General features: G+C 41.6%; 1 long non-coding RNA gene across 2 annotated transcripts in view; it reads right to left on the bottom strand.

Annotated features, from left to right (window-relative positions):
- Positions 1-13,542, bottom strand: part of LOC139082630 (uncharacterized) — a 49,306-nt gene extending 35,764 nt beyond the window's left edge. The window contains exon 1 of one of the 2 annotated variants that reach the window (XR_011538836.1): positions 13,413-13,542. This is a non-coding gene — a long non-coding RNA (uncharacterized lncRNA). The remainder of the gene's footprint in view (positions 1-13,412) is intronic. The other variant, XR_011538837.1, reaches the window with a different exon arrangement.
- Positions 13,543-19,486: the final 5,944 nt, after the last annotated feature.

Genomic DNA, 19,486 nt, shown 5'->3' on the forward strand with positions numbered 1-19,486 from the left:
TCAAATTTCATTTTCAATTTTCCATGAAAACCTGAAATAAGAGATTCTCTAGCATGTCTCAAAATTCTACAGAAAGCAGTGAAAGTAAATTTACGGGTCTGCTGGAATACAAAAACCAAAAAGAAATTGCTCATTGATTTGTAAGGAAAGAGGTAATGTAGAAATTACAATTTTTCAATCAGTAGGAACTACGTTATTTATCTATACTTTGAATTTGTGGCTTTGCAGGCTCATCAGCTTTTCTTTAAAGATTTTTAAAGAATTTCCTTTCTCTTAAAAGAAGTTTGGACGAGATGTATCTGTTAGTCCTCCCAGCTCTAGGATCCTATGTTTTATGACAGTAAATCCACTCAAACAGCTGTTGTTTTTTAAATAACTAATTAGCGCTACCATAGCTAGCTACTAAAGTTAATTGGGGGAAGAAAGCTCAGCAATGAATTATTTCAACCCATGTGATGATTTCTTTATAATGTAGTCTCTCTAAATTTTTGATGTGATTGTTTTATTATAAAAATAGCAACAATACCCACTAAGTATTGAGTGTTTTAATGTGCCAGATACTTTACCTGTGTTGTACTCTTAATCTTGATGTCAACCTGATTAAGTAGATAGCATAATATCCCCCATTTTATACATCAGAAAACTAAGGCTCAAGGGGCTACATAACTTTCCCAAGGTTACAGAGATAAGAAATGGTAGAGCCAAGATTCAAGTCCAGATTGATTGTATGCCAAAACTTTTGTTCTTATTCATTACACCATACAGTCTCCAGACTTAAGGATAAGCTTTTTCATCAGAACAAACCAATGGTAACTTCTCCCTTTGATTGGTCAACTTAATGATAGACCAAGTAGTCTCTATAACAAGACTGCAATAGGGTAACAGGAGCCAATTTTTCCCATCATTGTCCATTCTGTATATTTTAATATATCTTTATATTTCCCTATAGTTATAATGCTTATGTAAAAGGAATCAGAGATCTCTATTTTTGTAAAGTCTCAAACACAATCCACACTTTTAAGGGAATCTTATAAATATGTGTCTGAAGCCTCCCACCCACTCCTCATACATTGTTTTATTACTCAACCGTCTGCATGATTTCTTTGACAAAGAGTGTGTCACTGTCATGCCTAATAGCTAAATAGGATTGATACGATACCAAACAAATGCCTTTCCTTTCAGGAGAATTTATACTTGAGAAAGCATGTTTCCCCCAGGAAGCCTCCATTTATCCTTCAGGATGAATCGTGGGGATGGGTTACAAGGCAGTCCCCAAAGAGAGGATTTGCTTTCCTGCTTTGATTTGTTGGGCTTTCGGCTCTGAAAAGCATACCTACAAACTAAACGCGTAGATTATCGTCTCAATGTCTCCTTGGTTTTGTTCATTTCAATGGAGAAGAGAAAGGCAGCGTTTAGACTCAAAGCATTTTCCAAATGGAACATGCTAGTTGGATCCTAAACATTTACCAAGAATGCATACCCTGAGTCCAGTCATATTATTTTAAACAGAAACACTGTTTGGCCAGAAATTACTTCAGGACAGAGCTGATTCCAGTATTCACCGTGGCTACAAAAAGGATTCTATTTTGGCCAGTAAATAGTTCCAAAAAAACATTTCTAGGCGTCCATGGGAAAGGAGTGAGTGCCCCCTGGTGAAAATGTGGGAAACGTTTCCATATGTTATTTTTGGCTGGGAAGAAGGTGCAGATGTCTTCACAATAAAAATATACTTGTTCTGAGTGCTCGTCTCCTTGAGAAGAGTTGGCACCATTTGGAGCACTGGATCTACAGTGTGGCAAAGACACACAAAGAGAGGAGGAGAGCCAAAGCAATGGCCAAGACACAGAGAAGAGGGCAGGCACAAAAGTTAAACAAGCTGGGACCACGAGTGACTTCTGTTGTATTTTTCATACCTGTATTGGATTGTTTCTTTCTGCCCCCGCCAAACCCACTCTCCACCCACTTCCACCCTGCTCTGTGTCCTGGGAGGCTGACTTTTAGCCACTGTGTTAACACATTCCCTTGCCCTGTGGTTTCTAGTTGGGTTCAACCAAGGGAAGATACAAGCAGGTGATCAGAGCGTGGGAGGAGAGAGACATGGGGGTATTTATTCCCAGGTTGGAAGGGATTCTATCCCCCGGCCTATAGTCTCAGTTCTCTCCTATACCTGTGACTCTCTTTAGGATCTGGTGAACTCAGCCTTCCGAAACCCCTTCAGGCTTAGGCGCTGTAACAGCTCCTCACTATTGCTGGCCTGAGGCACTTCACCATTCTTTGCTGGGTTCCCTTAGTCCTACCCACACCTTTGTAGAAAGTCCAGGCAGTAAACACACCCTCTTGGCCTTTGTGATTGTGCCATCTCTTTCCCACATGGACTCTGACTGACACAGTACTTTTCTGTATATTCCGCATTTTCTACGATAAGCACCGATCCCTCTGCAACGCCAGGGAAGCCTGAGGTCACCGGTAGTCCCAAATTCCAGTCTTACCCGCTCTGACCACTTGGACTTGGGTGAAGCCAGAAGAATCACAATGTGGCACCCTTGTTTATAGGGTCTCACTTCACCGCTGCACGCTCCAGTGGTTTAATTAGCCCCCTGCTACCCTTTAACTTAAGATGCTGGCTTCAACTGCATCTCTCCATTTTGAACAGGAAAAAAGAAAGGCTCTGTTTACATTCAGGCTTCACCTACTTTACAGAGCGGGCAGGAGAACAAGTTGTTCTGTCAGGAGGAATCTAAAAGATTAAACAAACAGCAGACTCGTTCTGTGGGTCTAGAGTTGGCAAGACCGGGCCCTGAAAACCACAAGAGAAGAAGGGCAGCCTCTGGGTCAGTGCCCAGGAGCTAGCCCAGGGGTCCATTTCTGACAAAAGAACACAAGTGGCTGGACCTTGCCAGTTCCACCTGTCCTCCAAACATCCGGACTTCTTTCATTAATCTGTTATGACACTGTCATCCAAGGCTTCGTCTACATATTTTTTAATTCTGTGAATGGGGATGACAAGGCAGGAGCACGGACTTATGCCCCAAAGCTGGGCTCAAATCCCAAATCCACTCCTTTCTTACTGGATGACAAGGGCCAATTTTACTTAAGCTTTCTGAGGCCGAGTGTCCTCAACTATCAAATGGAGATGATAATACTTATAGCGTAGAGTGATCTTAAGGGTAAATGAAATCAGGCACCTCATATAAGTGCGCCATCCTGAACACAAAGTTGGCAATCAATGAATATGGTTTTGCTTCTTTCCTTTTACTTCCTGAGGTATCGTAGGGTTCCACGTCTTCCTCGAAATTCAACAATTAGATGATCATGAAGAAAACTGACTAGAGCCAACACAGAGATTGAATTGTTCTGCATCAAGAAGGGTTTTCCTTGCTTCCTTTGACATCTGCCCAGGATTGAGAAAACTAGGGACAATAAAACTGATAAGAGTGAATTATTGAGGACTCATGACACAACAGGCACTCTGCTGAGACTTTTTGTAATTTTATGTTTATCAAAGATATAAATGTTCATATTTAAAGAGTCAAAGAGTTACACAAGTTCATGCAAAACTCAGCGACTCTCTACCCTTCCCCTCACTTCTGTCTTCCCAGAGATCATCACTTGCAACTCTCTGAAGAGATTGTTTGGATATTTACCTTCACATCTCTGAACAACATATTTATTATCACGTCTTTATTTTTTAGTTTTAGACATTGTGTATTGACCTCGTTGTATGGATAATGACGACTGAATTTGTATTCATTCCCCTACTCCTCACCACACACTTTCCAGTACAACTTTCCGTTCTCCCAACTTCCCATTATAATTTTTTTGTAATTTTGCTAGATCAATATTCAGTGTTGACATCACGACTCTGTAAACGCTGTTCACAGAGGAGTCATGAGCAAACGAATGATTATTTTTCTTTCCTGTACAAATTTTAGTTTCCTTAAATATAATTGTCTTCTGTTCGCTTTGTTTTGTTTTTTGTGAACTTAACACTAATTCAACTCCGAACTCTCTTTTTTCTAAATCTCTTTTCAAACTATTTAGGTAATCAGATATTCTGTCAACTTCCTCTTCTTTGAGAGACCTTTCCTGGAGGCCTCTGATACACTCCAACCTGAAATGGTTGCCCTCCAGACCTGACGCATGGTTACTATCTGAGATCTCTTGTCAGCATCTTCCTCTGGATTCCCTTTGCCTCTCTCTTGTGTTGTATCTCCTCTTTCCTGAATGCTGAATCCTGAATTTCCTTATTGGTTTATTCTCTCTTTTGCGTAGAGCACATCCTTCAGTAGCTCCCTGAGAAAGGATACGTGGGAGATAAAAATTGTTTAAACGTTGCTTACCGAAAAAGCATCTTTTTTCTCTCTCATACTTGATTGATAGTTTGACCTTTGTATAGAATTCCAAGTGGGAATAAACTTTTTTCAAATCTGAAGGTATTTCTCCTTTGTCTTCCAGCATCTGGTATGGTTGTTGAGAAGTTTGAAACCATTCTGATGCTGGCCTTTTGTGTCTGACTAGTTTTTCTCTCTTTTTTGTCTCCAGTATTCTGAGATAATATGGGTCTGGTGTAGATCTATTTCCATCCACTGGGCTGATAGCTCAGCCCAGCTCTCCCTATCTGGGGATTCACCCCTCACTTCTGAGAAATGTTCTTCAATTATTTCTCCCTCCATGTTCTCTTTCTGGAACTCCCATTGTTCAGATATTGGACTTCATGGACTGGTTCTCTCAATCTTCTTACTTTCTACCAATTCATCTTTTTTCTCTACTTTCTAGGAGATTTTCTTGGCTTTATCTTTTCCTCAGCTTAATCTTCAGACCCTTCTCCTGAATTTCTCATTTCTTTCTTTTTTTCCCCCCTGAGGAAGATTTGCCCTGAGTTAACATCTGTGCCAATCTTCCTCTATTTTGTATGTGGGCTGCCACCATAGCATGGCCACTGATGAGTGGTGTGGGTCCGTAGCTGGGAACCAAACCCATGCCACTGAAGCAGACCACTCCAAACTTAATCACTAGGCCATGGGGCTGGCCCCTGAATTTCTCATTTCTACTCTCATTTGTAGTTATTGAGAGTTCTATTTTGTTTCCCAAATGTTCTCTTTTTAAAGCATCCTGTTCTTGATTTATGAATACAATAATAATAGAGTTTTTTTCCTAATTTCTTTTCCCTGCATGGTCTCCATTTTTTACCACAATGTTTTCTGCTCATTTCTATTTCTATCTTTCAATGTTTAAGCTTTCTCTTAGTCTGGTAGTTCAGTTGTCTGCTGAATTAAGAGTGTGGAGAAGGAAAAAAAGATTAGAAGCTCTGAGTGCGACATATTGACTGTGAACTTCATCAGGCAATCTGGCTGGGATGTTTCTTTGCAAAACATCCAAAACCGGATCAGATTCCCCAGAAAAGACTCTTTCCATCTCCTAGGAAGGAAAAAGGCCTGAATGTCGCTACCAGAAGCTGACTAAAGGGAGAGTTGGGGGTCTTAGCAGCCAGAATGCATTCATTCGCTTAAACTCTGTTTTCAGCGGGGTAACCCCACCTTCAGGTATGACTGGGATCCCCCAATCCAGAGACCCTCTGTTTTAGCCTCTCCAAAGAATACACTTCTGGTCTTTTGTTGGGATGGAGGAGGGGCAGTTGTCCAGCTGTATGCCGTGGGGGAGGGGATTTGAAGCTCAAAATGTTCTTAAACAAACTTTCAACTGCTCCTCCTGAATTCGGATGCCCTGCTTCACCCCGTCTGTGTTCCTGATTCCAAGCCTTAGGGGCTGTGATTTAAATCAGGTTGATTTTTGCCTTCCCACACTGCAGGCTTGGGATTCCATTTTTTCAAGCGGGCTGAGTCACTTACATTCTATTTATCTGGTAAAGGTTTCCAAAAATTTGTTGCTGCTGTTCCTGCTCCCATTCATTTATTCAAAACAAAACAAAAGACTTCTTTTTAGTATCATTTTAGTGTTGTTTAGTAGGAATTGAAAGTAAAATGCACGGACTCCGAATGACATCTTACTCAGATGCCCCACTAAGCACCTCACATATATTATTTCACTCACTCCTCACGATCTCCCTCGAAGCAAAGTACAGTTATCATCCACATTTCACAGGTGTAGAAACAAAACCTCAGAGAGATTGACCCAAGGACACACAACCTATAGAAGGCATCACAGGGATTTAAAACTAGATCTGCCTTTCTCCGGAGCCCCTTTAAAATCACCATGCTGATGTGCAATGCACAGAAATAATGTAGACCTGAGGAGGAAAGGATATGAAAGTGAGTCTAGACTCTGTAATCTGAAGTTCCCTATGGTCAGCAGACATACAAAAACTGGACTGATTCTGAATTAAAATACATTGCACAAGTATTTGTAGTATGATGTCTTGGGCTTAGTGAGATAATTGTTTGAAAGTCTGGATTACAATTGGCATCTTATTGGATTGTAATATAGTGGGTAACATTCTCAGTAAAATGCTATAGAGGGAAGGAGGAAGACTGAAATTTGAGTTCTTTCAATGAGCATTTTGATCAAAGGCAATAATTTCATCAGAGATGGCAGATCTAAGATTTGAACTTTTTATCATTTGAGTACATAAAATTACATTTTCTCTCACAGTTCCTGATCATTGCTTTTCATCAAGTGTTTGAGGGAATAAAAGAAGATTTGCAATGTTTTCCTCTATGCGGAGGGATCTCCTTGGTTTAACCCTCTTGGCTCCTCTCTGGCCCTCTGTCACCCAGCCCTAGATGAGGGACAGCAGGGAGAAGAAATTGGAAACGCGTGGTTCTCACTCTTCCTCTCTCTTTCCTTTCTGTATGCTGGTTGTCTACTGGAAGCATCTTTCCTCTTTGCTCTAAGGACCACAGCTGCCTGTGACCAGCGTGGAAGTGTGAGTACCAATCAGGCTTCCACCAGACAGAGATTTATTATAGGGCATTGGCTTACACGTTTGTGGGAGCTGGCTAGGCAAGTCCAGAATTCATAGAGCAGTCTGTCTGGGCACGCTGGAAACTCTCGAACAGGAGCTGATGTTGGAGTCTTAATTGCTGCTTCTTCAAGGAAACCCCAGTTTTGGTCTTAAAGCCTTTCCACTGATTAGATCAAGGTCCCAGATTATCCAAGATAATCTCCTTTACATAAAGTCCACTCATTGTAGATGTTAGTCACACCTGCTAAACATCCTCACAGCAACACCTCGATTAGCGTTTGACTGAATAACTGTGTACTAAAGCCCAGCTAAGTTGATACATAAAACTAACAGTCACAGTATGTAAGCTCATTGTGACTCAGACCTAAGTCCCATTCTTAGATACCAGCTTTCTTGGGAGCATAGTAGGTGCTCAAGAAGTCCTTATTTGAATAAATGCATGAATGTGTTCTCCATCTGCGTACCCTTCTCAATGCGTTTGGAACTCAGGATGCAAGAAAGGATACAGTACGGTCCCCCAAACTCACCCCGTCCGTCCCTGACTTCCCAGACTGAGTCCAATAGCTTCAAGGAAAGACAGATGACGAGAGAGGCAGTCAACAAGTAGAGGAGAAGCATCTCTACTTGTTGCCACAAGTGTCTGCCACGTGGCCAATCTCTTTGATTCACAAAAAGGGGTCTCAAGTGGGATTGCCTGCAACCAAAGCCAGGTGGGAATAAATGAAGTGTACACCAGATGAAGGGCCTTAGACAAACCCAGCAAGTTGCCCTTGGCCTCAGAGCGGAACAGGAGAGCAATCAGCTGTTTCCCCTGATCCTAAACGGGATGCAGAAATAGCTGACAGAGATCAAAGCCAGAAAAGCTGGGCTTTCAGAAGTGAAGGACAACCCAGCAGCCTGGATCAATGACCCAGACCAGATGGGACTGTGTTAGCAAATGCCAGCAGTGAGATTTGAGGGTCCAGGACTTGATACCCCTGCCCTACAAAGCTGTAACATGAGTAGGGACCCCAGACATTAGATACAGCCCCAGGAGAAATGTGCAGGGCTGAGTGGAATAGACCCTGAATTGATTGAGATTCTGTCCCATCCCTACCATCCCTTTCAGAATGGAAGCTCGATAGGCAAATTAAGTTTGATTATGGAAAAATACATTTACATTTCTCACGTATCAGAGTTAGGGAACCGATATTCATGCCTGGTTACACGCAGACTGCGGGGTGGACTGCAAGTGCTTTAGTCTGAAAACTCCTTTTTCTTTCTTTTTTTTAAATTTATTTTTATAAAATAGAAACTTTTGGATGGTTCATAGATTAGACATAGGCTAAAAGATTGGCCAAAGGTGTCGAGGATCTTCGCAGGGACTGAAGAGACAATGATGCCCATTGTTGGGACAGGAGAATACAGCTGAGACATACAGAGGTGCTTTGATTTATCTGGAAGAGGATGCAGGGTTTGGGCAAGGTTTTTTTAACTTTTAGTTGCGTATAAAATACATTTTGAAAATGAGGTTTAAATTTGTAATGAGGGAGCTGACTGTTTGGAAGTAGCTTCGCGTTGATTCAATTAGAAAAGAATCTTTATAAAACAAAATGGCTTCCAAAACACTGAGCGTTGGCAAAGATGTGGAGAAACCCAAACTCTCATATGTGCTAGTGGGAGTAGAAACTGGGCAACCACTTTGGAAAACTGTGTGACAACATCTCCCAACCTGTGACCCAGCCACAACAGAAATGTGTAAAATAGTCACCAAAAGATATGGTGATAGATTTAACAGCATGGCCACAATTTTTAGCAGCCCCTCCCATTCAAAGGTGGAGTCTATTTCCCAGCCTCTTAAATTTGGGCTGGCCATGTGGCAGACATGACAGTGTGCAAGTTCCAGAGCCTAGACCTCAAGATGTCTTGTAGCTTTTGCTTTCACCCCCTTGGAACACTGCTCTGAGACTGCTATGCCCATGTGGAGAAGATGCAAGACGCCTCAGCTGACAGCCAGCACCAACTGCAAATGTGAGTGAGGCCATCTCGAACCTTCCATTGCAGCTGAATATAGTGCATGATGAGCCCAGAAAGAATCTGCAGAGGAACTGCCAAGCCAATCCACAGAATCATAACAAATGATACACCATTGTTGGTTTGTTGTTGTGGTTTTGTACACCGCAATACATAAAGGATACAAGCACGTTCTAGAATGTTCATAGCGACACTCCTCATAATAGTCCCAAACTGGAAATTACTCAAATGCCCACCAAGGACTAAAAAGATAAATAACTTATAGTACAGTCACACAATAGAATACTTTTCTTTAATGAGAGTAAACAATCTACGACCACACATAAGAATTTGGATGCATCTCACAAGCATAGAGTTGAGTGAAGGAAGACAGAAACAGAAGAGTACACACACTCATTCGTTGATATAAAGCATAAAATTAGGTAAAACTATTCAATGCTGTTAGAAGTCATAAGAGTGGCTTCCCTTCGGGGGATGGTGACCGCAGGGAACACAAATAGGGGTTTGGGGTGCTAGAAATGTTCAGGCTCTCCCTCTAGGTAGTAGAGTCATGGGGATGTTCAGCTTCTAAAAGTTCAACAAACTGTATGGTCAAAGGGTATAAACTTCCAGTTATAAGATGAACAAGTTATGGAATCTAATATTCAGCGTGGTGATTGTAGTTAACAATATTACATACTTGAGAGCTTCTAAGAAAGTAGATCTTAACTGTTATCATCACCAAAAGAAATCGTAATCGTGTGAGGTGATGAATGTGCTAACTAACCTTATTGTGGTAATCATTTTGCAATGTATACGTGTATCAAATCATCACTTTGTACATCTTAAAATTACACAATGATATAGGTCAATCATAACTCAATAAAGCTAGAAAAAGTAAAATTAAATAAATAAATAAGTTCAACAGGGTTCCGCCTCGTGGCATAGTGGTTAAGTTTGTGCTTCCACCTTGGCTGCCCAGGGTTCGCTGGTTCGGATCCTGAGTGCTGACCTATTCACCGCTCATCAAGCCATGCTGTGGCAGCATCCCATACAGAAGAACTAGAAGGACTTACCACCAGGATACACCACTATGTACTGGTGCTTTGGCGAAAAAAAAAAAAAAGAAGATTGGCAGCAGATGTTAGCTCAAGGCAAATCTTCCTCATCAAAAAAAAGCATACCTAAAAAGAAAAATAAGTTCAACAAACTGTAGACTTATCTCATGTACACTTCTCTGTTTGTATGTAATACTTCAATAAAAAGTTAAAAATATATATCCTCTAGGTTATCTACTATGTTGGAGTTGTTGAAAGTGGGACACAACTTTCATGTCAATGCGTGGTTACATATGGATTCATAGTCTCTGAAAATGAATTCCCCAATATAGCTTAAAATTATTCTATCGAGTTCTGCTGGTTCTCAGTTCTGCTTACTATTATCTTAAAATTCAGATAACATATTTCCTAAGAGTCAGCTAGAAATATGAGGCCAAACGAAAAAGAAAAATGAAAGTCTTTCTATCCTTGAATGTCGTCTACAATGTCTTTGATAAATACCTTCGATGAGTAATAATTGTTCATTCAATAATCACTTATTCAGTATCTACTCTATCTTGACTCTGTGCGAGTCCCTGGGGAAACAGTGGTGCGGAAGATGAGCACCTGGCTGCTCTCAGGGAGCTTCCATTCTAAGGAAACAGTACTCGTGGGTCTGCTTCAACTTACCCACTAACAGGATACCCATTATTTCACAAGGGAGCTTATTCTACTCCTGGTAACTTTGATTGTTTGAAATGACTTTCTCATGTGACGCCAAAATCTCTCTCCCTGTGGCTTTCAATTCAGCCTCTGAAGTAATAGAACCAACTTCCGTGTCTTCTGAGCCTCTTTTTTTCTGGCCCAAACAGCCTTGGTCCCCTCCGCCTCATCGTGTTTGATAATATCAAGTCCCCCCACCTTCCAGCCACACACCTGAGACAAGCTCCAGAGTGGCAGGATTTTTACTAAAGAATTGGCCTTGAAACCAGACACAATATTCTGGGTGAGACTTGATCGAGAGCAGGGTTTCTCAACCACTGCGCTATTGACATTTGGGGCGGGGTGATTCTTTGCTGTGGGGTCTGTCCTGCGCACGGCAGGTGGGGCGGCAGCATCCCTGGTTTCTACCTGCTAGACGTAGCTGGCAAGTCTTCCCCAGTTGTGACTATCGAAAGTGTCTCCAGACATTGCCAAATGTCCCCTGGGGGCCAAATCGCCCCCAGTTGGAAACTACTGACCTAAACAGCCTGATTGCCGGGACTTCTGTCTGGACATTTTATGTCTACCCTTAAGCCACCAAATTGCCAACCTTGCATGGATTTCTCAGGCACTAACTACAAGTTTGCTCTTGCTTGCTCTTAACTACGTCAACCAAAATAAATAATACATAACTAAAATAAAGTGGAATAAAAAGGCAATCACCCAGAGAAAAACGCAGATTGCTTTGTGCACCCACAAAGTAGAAACTCTCTCTCTCTCTCTCTCTCTCTCTCTCTGCTGTCTGTAAAATAAAGTTAATAGCTTTATTTTACATGCATGTCTCTTTCAGAAAAGAATAGTCAGAGTAGAATTAAACAGACAAAACTTGAGTTTCTATAACCAGATTGAAGAGAAGCAGGGTCCAGAAACAAGGTTTGCACGTCTGTATAGATTTAATTGCCCATCCCCATCCCATTGTGGTGGGTGGGGAAAAAGCATAGTTTATGGGAAGGAGAGGGATCCAGTAGACCAGCAGGTTCTTAGACTCCTCGGGAGTCATACAAGTCAAAATCAAAAACCTGGTCTTCATCCTACACTTAGTAAGCAGATCTTGTAACAGAGTGAATGACAGCCTAGTATGTAAAAAGCAGACACTGATTTACCCTGGAATTGAAGGAGTGTCTTAATCAGGTTGAATTTAGTTTAGCGGGTGGACTTTTGAAATGGGCAATAAGATTGGATCTTGGCTAGTTTACAAAGTTCCATAGAAATCCAAGTTTGCTGCTATTGGTCACACTCTGTCGGTACCTACTAGAATTCTCTATAGAGTGAGATCACCTTGCTGCCAAATTACACTTCCTTTAGGGCAATGCAAGCACTTAGCACAGGAAGGTAAATAAAGCGATCTGCTCTTTTTTTCCTTCCTTGTCTAGAGTAGATGCGCTTTGAGTTTTCCTTCTGACTTGGGGTGGGGGGACCATGATTTTGTTTTGTGCATAACTGGAGGAATTCCTTAAAACTTGGGGTGGGAAGCGGGCAGTGAAAGGCCGATAGTTGATTCTTTTGTTTGGTTTTTATTGTGCATGACTAAATGTATTAGACATGTTGGATCACAGAGAATATGCGTCTGTGAATCACCGCGCTGTTGAATTTGTATGTGTTTTGCCTACTAATATCAGTTGCCCTTTCCAGCTACAAAAGGCCTCCCTCCTAACATGATATCTGAATTACTTTAATAAAATTAGAGACAGAGCACGCTTTGTGAGTCTCCTGTAAGAAACAAGACATCCCTCCCAAGGCCTTTCTATATAATGATTTTCCATGATTTGTGTTCTCTTCAAAAACAAAATAGGAAAAGACCAGGGATGGGGAAGTAGGAAGCATGGCACAGGGAAGGGAGTGATGAACATAACAGGTTTTAGAAATGACTCTTTGTAGCCAACAAAATCTACAAGTAAAAGCACATTTTTTAATTTAAGTTTTCACGAAAATGCCTTGAACCCCTACCATGTGGAGGGGGTTTGGCTTGGCTGGGTCATGCTCCATATGGTCGTTGGAAAGCTCCTGATTCAAAGGACAGACCACTCTTTAAATATAGGCTAGTTTTTGTTCTTTTGTGGATGGAATAGTGAGAAAGTATTGCTCTACGCAACCACTAGACACCGGGGGAAGAAATCTGAATGTCGTAAGGTTTTCGTCAGCTTTATTGTCATTCCTTGGGAGAAGAAAAATGAGATTTACTTAATCGCAGAAGTATGACAAATTTCTTTCTTCAAATCTCAAAATGTTTGTCAGGAAGATTTTCAATTGAGAGAGATTATTATTTAAGGGAGAAATCCTTGAAAATGTCTTCGCTCCATGTTTGAAAATCCCTCGCCAAGAGGATTACTCCTAGCTTCATTGCTGTGTCACAAAGCCAGGTGCTTTGTGTTTAAAACAAAGGTAACGTGATATCCTGGAAAGAGCACTGGACCAGGAGCAAGGAATTTGTGTTTCTGACCCTCCCTCCATTATGTGACCTTGAATAAGTCATTTTATGTCTCTATGCCTTGATTTCCCCTTTTGCAAAAGGAGGGCTTTGGTTTAGATTATCCTTAAGGCCCCAACAGCTCAAAGAAATCTTAAGATTAAATTTGTTCCTGGCTGCCAGTCAGATATCATTCTGAGCAAACATATTTGCTCCACTGAATGACTGTTTCCCCATAAACACATAATTGAGGATATTTATACCTGAAGTAACAATTTCATCACATACCTACCCCATATCATTTAAGGTCTCCTCATTCTGCTTTGAAGTTCAAAGAAAGAGAAGGCTCTGTATAATGAGAATGGCCCCTTTGAAATGCTCCCCTCGCAGCTGCAAGCTCGGCGGATCCTGCACTGTGGAAGGCGAGAAGGCTATTGTGATGCAGATGTGTTCCAAACAGCGTCAGCAGCAAGAACATTTCCATGGGTCTTTACTGTATTTCTTCTATTATTCATAGAACACAATGTAAATGAAGCCATAAATTTTACCCCCCACACTAGATGTAGAAAGAAGATAATGGAAATTGTGAATTATGAATGAATCACTGTTATTGTAATTCCTTAAGGATTCTGATGGAGATGATTAAATTCATGCAAAGACACAGATTCTAAACTTTTATGCCTGAGTCCTTAGTAATGCCGCTTGGAATTTCACAAGGAATGGAATAGAGATGATCTTGGTTTTGCATTTACCTACCAAATTATCTCACAGATAATCTACCTAGGCCTGGACAGATCACCTTGTTAAAGATGAAGAGTTCATTCCTGGGGGTGGGGAGAGTGTTGCAAAATGCATATGTCTTTCAACTATTCAGACATATTGCTCAGGATCCTAAACACAAAACAGTTGAAACCTTCAACACTGAGTTCTCAGAATTTATTCCTTGTTTAGAAAACTGGAGGAAGAGCAAAATAATTAGCAGTCACTGCCCTTCTTAAAAAGATGATCTAGCTATCTAATAAAGTTAAGGATGCAGGGTTTTTTTCCCCCTTCTAAATTTGTTTTGATAGCAAGAAGTCTGTTCAGCAATTATTCTCTCAACTATGGTCACAATTCTTCTAAATAATAACGGTGGACCAGGAGATTCAGAAACCGTTCTGGTTTTGATAATGAAAGAAAGTGATTGGAAGTACTTCACTGGTTTGAGACAAAGCCTCTGGAAAATTTCAACCTTAATCCACTTTAGTCTTATGCCAGGCTTTTAGAAGGTTATAGCCCCCAAAATGAGATTTGAGATGATATTTAACAGTTCAAGTGTCATTCCGGAAAGAGTTCTCTTTTGCAGAATCCCAAAATAGACTTTTGACATTTTTATACCACCGAATATGCATGAATAGATAAAGATATAGGCACATGCAAACTTCTGTTCAGTAGCTGCTTTCTATTCTCAAACACAAAATAATTTAAAATTTAGAATATATGTGATTATGCAGGGTATAAAAGGTACCGGTGGAGATTCTCCATAAAAGATGCTAATATTCACCAAAATGTAATTGATGCAAGACGAGCTAGGAGTTTTTGGGCAGCTGAAATTCCTTCCCTGATCCTCAACCTCCTTATCTGCCAAATGAAAAATTTGGATTACATGGTCTCTCAGGTAATTTCCAGTTCTAACTTTCTCAGTTCTTGAACAGAAGGCAACATGAGATGCAAATATTCTTACTGTATGTGGCCTGGGCTGAGGTATATTAGAGGCTAGGACCCCATCCTCTGTCTTGAGGACTTAGGAGTGTTTTGGAAGTCTTGAACGGGGGTTGTCTATATAGGGCTACGGTTTGGGGCACAAACAAGGTCACTGCAGCTACTGGCCAAGCGGAATCTTTGCCAGTTGCCAAAGGTAAGAACAATTAATGGTCTAAGGATTCGATTCCCACAGCTCCCACGTGCTGCAATCCATGGTGCTCGCTTGAATGGGTGCTCAAATGGAGGCCAGGTGGTATCTTAGAGAAACTCCTGTCTGGTCCACATGGGCCCTTCAGGTCTGCTTTTTCAACCCAGAACCCATCCATGTCTCTTCTTCCTTGTGGGCCCTCTTGAAGACTTCAGGGTTATCAGTCAGCATCCAGTCAGGAAAACAGAATTTAGGTTGCTTTGAGGGCTTTTAATGTGGAGAACCAGTTACAAAGGTGTTAGAAAAACTGACAAGGCCATCAGGAGACAATGAAACACCTGCAGAGCTGCAGGGAGTGTTTCGAGAGCCCAGATGCTCCCTACAGGCTGGAAGCAGAGAGGAAGGGGCTGCCTGCTGGGAGCTGGAACCACAGAGGTGATGCCAATGCAGTCAGAGATGCCAGCGGAAGCAAAGAGAACAGAAGAAGAAATTCCCTGAAGTCTCCCTCCTCTCATGGTCTGATACAATGTCTGTGCCACACCTTAGACAAACTGACTCAGAGGCCAGACAGGCAGGAGAGCCCGGGATGGAGTCTGCAGCGGTCAATGCTGAGATACACAGGGAGCAGTGGAGGGCTGAGCAATGGGTCTTGGAGCAGGAGGGCAATGATTCGCACACCTGGGAATCTCTTCTAGCATTAGGAGCCAGAAGATTTCCTCTTACGCAACTCAAACCCTTCCTGTTCTTCTGAGGGTCAGGCTTTTGAAACTCAAAATCAGGAAGAGATTCTTTTCTCTGAATTTCTTCTAAGACAAATAGAGAATTAGCAAGAGCTGGAGAGAAATGCAAGAAACTAAAAGCACATGGTTCATACTTTTCAAACGTTACACCATCACCTGTGCTTCTCCGTGATCACTGTCACTTTTCAAGGCTCAGGTCCCTGTTGCCTATTCCAATAGCCTCCTGACTGAGCTTCCCATCACTGCCTCCCAGGATCCAAATTTATTTTTTACATGTGAGAAAAGTCACGTCAAATTTATGCACACAATTGTTATATTTAATGGACATCAAAATGGACAAATCAGTTATTTCTCATCAGACAGGTAATATTCCTCACCTAGTAGTGTTAGTACCACAGACATAGCCTGTATTAATTTTTTGTGTATTCCAGTTTGATAACACCAAGAGACAAATGCCAATGACTCATCCTTCAGAAGGACCCAGGGAGAAGCCGTCTCTCGCCTCATTTCTTATTCAAGGTGTTGGGTCGTGCTTCCATGGCACCCATGGCTTCTTTGTTCGTAACATGATTCACACTTGTAATTACCCATACAAAGTCTGTCTTTCCCTTCAATATTAACCTCTAACTTTGCAGGGATTGTGTCAGTGTGATTCACCAGTACGTCCCTAGCTCCACAGTGCCTGGCACACAGCAGGCATTTCATAAATATTTGTGGAATGAATGGATGAATGACTGAATAAAGCCAACTCGTAGGGCTGCCTTCAAGCTTGCTGGAGAGATAGCTGTCTCTTTGGACAGACAGCCTCTCACAAAGACAAAGAAGGAAGTGCAATTTCTTGGGCCCCCAAATTATCTGCCTGCTGGCCTGCCGTGGTTACCAAATTCTCTGCAATGATTCACCGCTCGGGGTTCACATACATAGTCCCCAAGCAGCAGCCGCTAAGAAGCTCTTACTTAAGTGGTATATTTAGGCTACATCTGAGGAGAAAGCAGTTGACAAGGATGAACTGAACACTCTGAGGTTATAGGAACGTTCAGGATTTAGCCTTGGGAATAGCTCTTTCAATTAAAATAATTCTTTCCAAGTACAATTTGCAAAATGTAATTTTTATGTCTGACTCTCCTCAAAAATCTTTCACCTTTTTATGACATTTCCGTAATTAATTTTTGAGAGGCAAGTTTCCAAAAACAATGGGTTCCTGAAAAACCAACGATGCCTTCCTCAGTCGCACAGATCTTAAACTAAGATGAAGCAGAGGTCCAGTTTCTACAGAAGCCTTAACTCCAGAGATGGGTATGTAGGGTTGTTATAATAGGAGTGGACAAGGAAGAGGCTCCCAAGCATGGCAGCTCCTTGACGTCATCTCAGATTTTTTTCAATGTGTATTTCCGAGCTTCTCCCTGGAGATTCATTGGCCTGAAGTGGAGACCATGAATCTGCGTCATCAAGCTCCCCACGTGACACCAACGATCAGACATCTGAGGTCCCACTAAGGTCCCTCCTGCTCTGACATTCTAAGTGTCTCAGTCTTCTCATCAGCAAGGAGTGCTTGTCCCAGCAGCCTCTACTTTGTAAGGGGACCGTCTAAGGGCAAGAGCTCTCCCCCTACAGTGTTCTGCTTGGTGCTTCTCATCAGCGATGACAATGGCCACCGGCCACTGAGTGCTTTCTACGCAGTCGATCTCTCAGCACAGGCCCCACTGAGCTACGGGCTGTTCAGACACTACCTTAATTCTTGCAGTAACTCTCCCAGGGAGGTGTAACAGCCTCCCTCCCACAAATGGGGCAACCGAGGCTCAGAGGGGTTGAGAAGCTTGCCAAAGTTCCACTAGCTTGGGAGTCGGGGAAGCAGGATTTCAACTCACAGCTGTCTGATTCCAAAACTATAGGTTGAACCATTGTACTAGCCATCTGCTATGACAGGGGGCACAGGATTCCCATTTAGACAGAGGCACTGGGGACAGGGACAAGATTCAAATCCCAACCATTCCTCTCAACACAAAGCAACCACAAAGTGAGTAAAGACATGCAGAAGGACAAGCACACCCATTTCTTTTCCCAGCAAAAACTCTGCTGCTGGCATTATTCACAATACCGAAAAGATGGAAACAACCCAAAAATTCATCCGCAGGTGAATTAAAAGCCAAAATGTGATATATACGTGCAGTAGAATATTATTCATCCTTAAAAAAGAATGAAATTCTGATACATGCTACAACACGAGTAAATCTTGAAAGCGTTATGCTAAGTGAAATAAGCCAGACACAGAAGGACAACTGTTGTAGGTGTTCAGTTATATGAGGTACTTAGAATCGGCAAACTCATACAGAGCCAGAAAGAAGAACACAGATTACTAGGGGCTCTGGGAGGGGAGAATGGAGAGTTATTGTTTAATAGATGCAGAGTTTCTTTTGGGGATGATGAAACATTTGTGGAAATGGTTGCACAACGTTGTGAATGTACTGAATGTCACTGAATTTTACATTAAATGTAATTAAAATTAAAACACACACACACACACACACACAACCACAATCAACATGGATTAATTCCAGAAGTACCAGAATGGTTTAATATTAGAAAATCCATACGTGTAACTCACTTTAATAGACTGAAAGAGATAAAACATTTTTTTCAATCCCACTACTGTCCCTGAGCCCAAAGTTATTTCCTCTGCTAATAATTCCCAGTCAAGTCTGCTTGAAATTTTTAACCAGGCCATAAAGTGAGGTGTCAACAGGATACCATTGCAAAACGGCACCAGATGAGAGTCATTTGTAGAGTTTCCTATTCTTTTATTTTACATTTTCCTTCCGTTTGTCCAGGAAAATCAATTCAGTAAACATATGGACTGTCTTTTAAAATGTGATTTATGGGGCTACTTAAGTACTCATCGCTGGAGGTTCTTTTCTTTCCCCAAGCACTTCCAGTTTCTCTATTCCCCAAGACTTTAAATTGCAAATGTGTCAGCCAAGTAAACTTTCCAATGTACAATGAATTTCAATTTTCTTCCCATTGCAAATAGTGTGGAGTCGCCCACTCACCTGTAAAAAGACTTTAATAGAACAGTTCTCTACAGCTTAGAAAGAGGAGCGATGAAAGAGAAGCAAACTATAAAATCACAACCTGAATGAGTCTGCAGAGGGATATTCACCAGATTCTAGAAGGCCAAGGTCTAGGGAACTCCTGCTTTCAAGCGTCAAAGAGGTAGGAAAAGAACAAACAAGAATACAGTGGCTTCCTCAACATGCCGTAGTGTAATGAACTTACGAACAGCGTGCAGACTCTGCGTGTAAAACCTGCCAAGGCTTTGGGTAAGTTTGTGGATGACATCTTCCTCCTGGATTCCTAAATAAATATTCAATAATTATTATTTACATATAATTTAAATTTAAGTAACTTAGAATGAAGAAAGAAACTAAGACATTTGTGAGATATCCACCCACTTCCGAAGAACTGTAATAATGAAGGAGACTGGATTAATTCACGGATTGGACAGCACCCACAGAAAGGAGTCTAGGGGTTACCTCAAGTTACCAACTGGGAAAATCTATAAATCTGACCAGAGTACATCCAGATCCTGGCGTTCTGGCCAAAGAGGGAATCCTGTTCTACTCTAGTGTTCACTAGGCTTTACTCTCACTGGCCCTTCTCTGATTCTAACTGCCTGAGGGCCTTTGCACATGCTGTTGGCTCCACCTGGATGATCTCCCTAGAGAAACTCTGCATGTC

This window comes from Equus przewalskii, chromosome 3, assembly GCF_037783145.1.
Source record: "Equus przewalskii isolate Varuska chromosome 3, EquPr2, whole genome shotgun sequence".
Taxonomy (NCBI): Eukaryota; Metazoa; Chordata; class Mammalia; order Perissodactyla; family Equidae; genus Equus; species Equus przewalskii.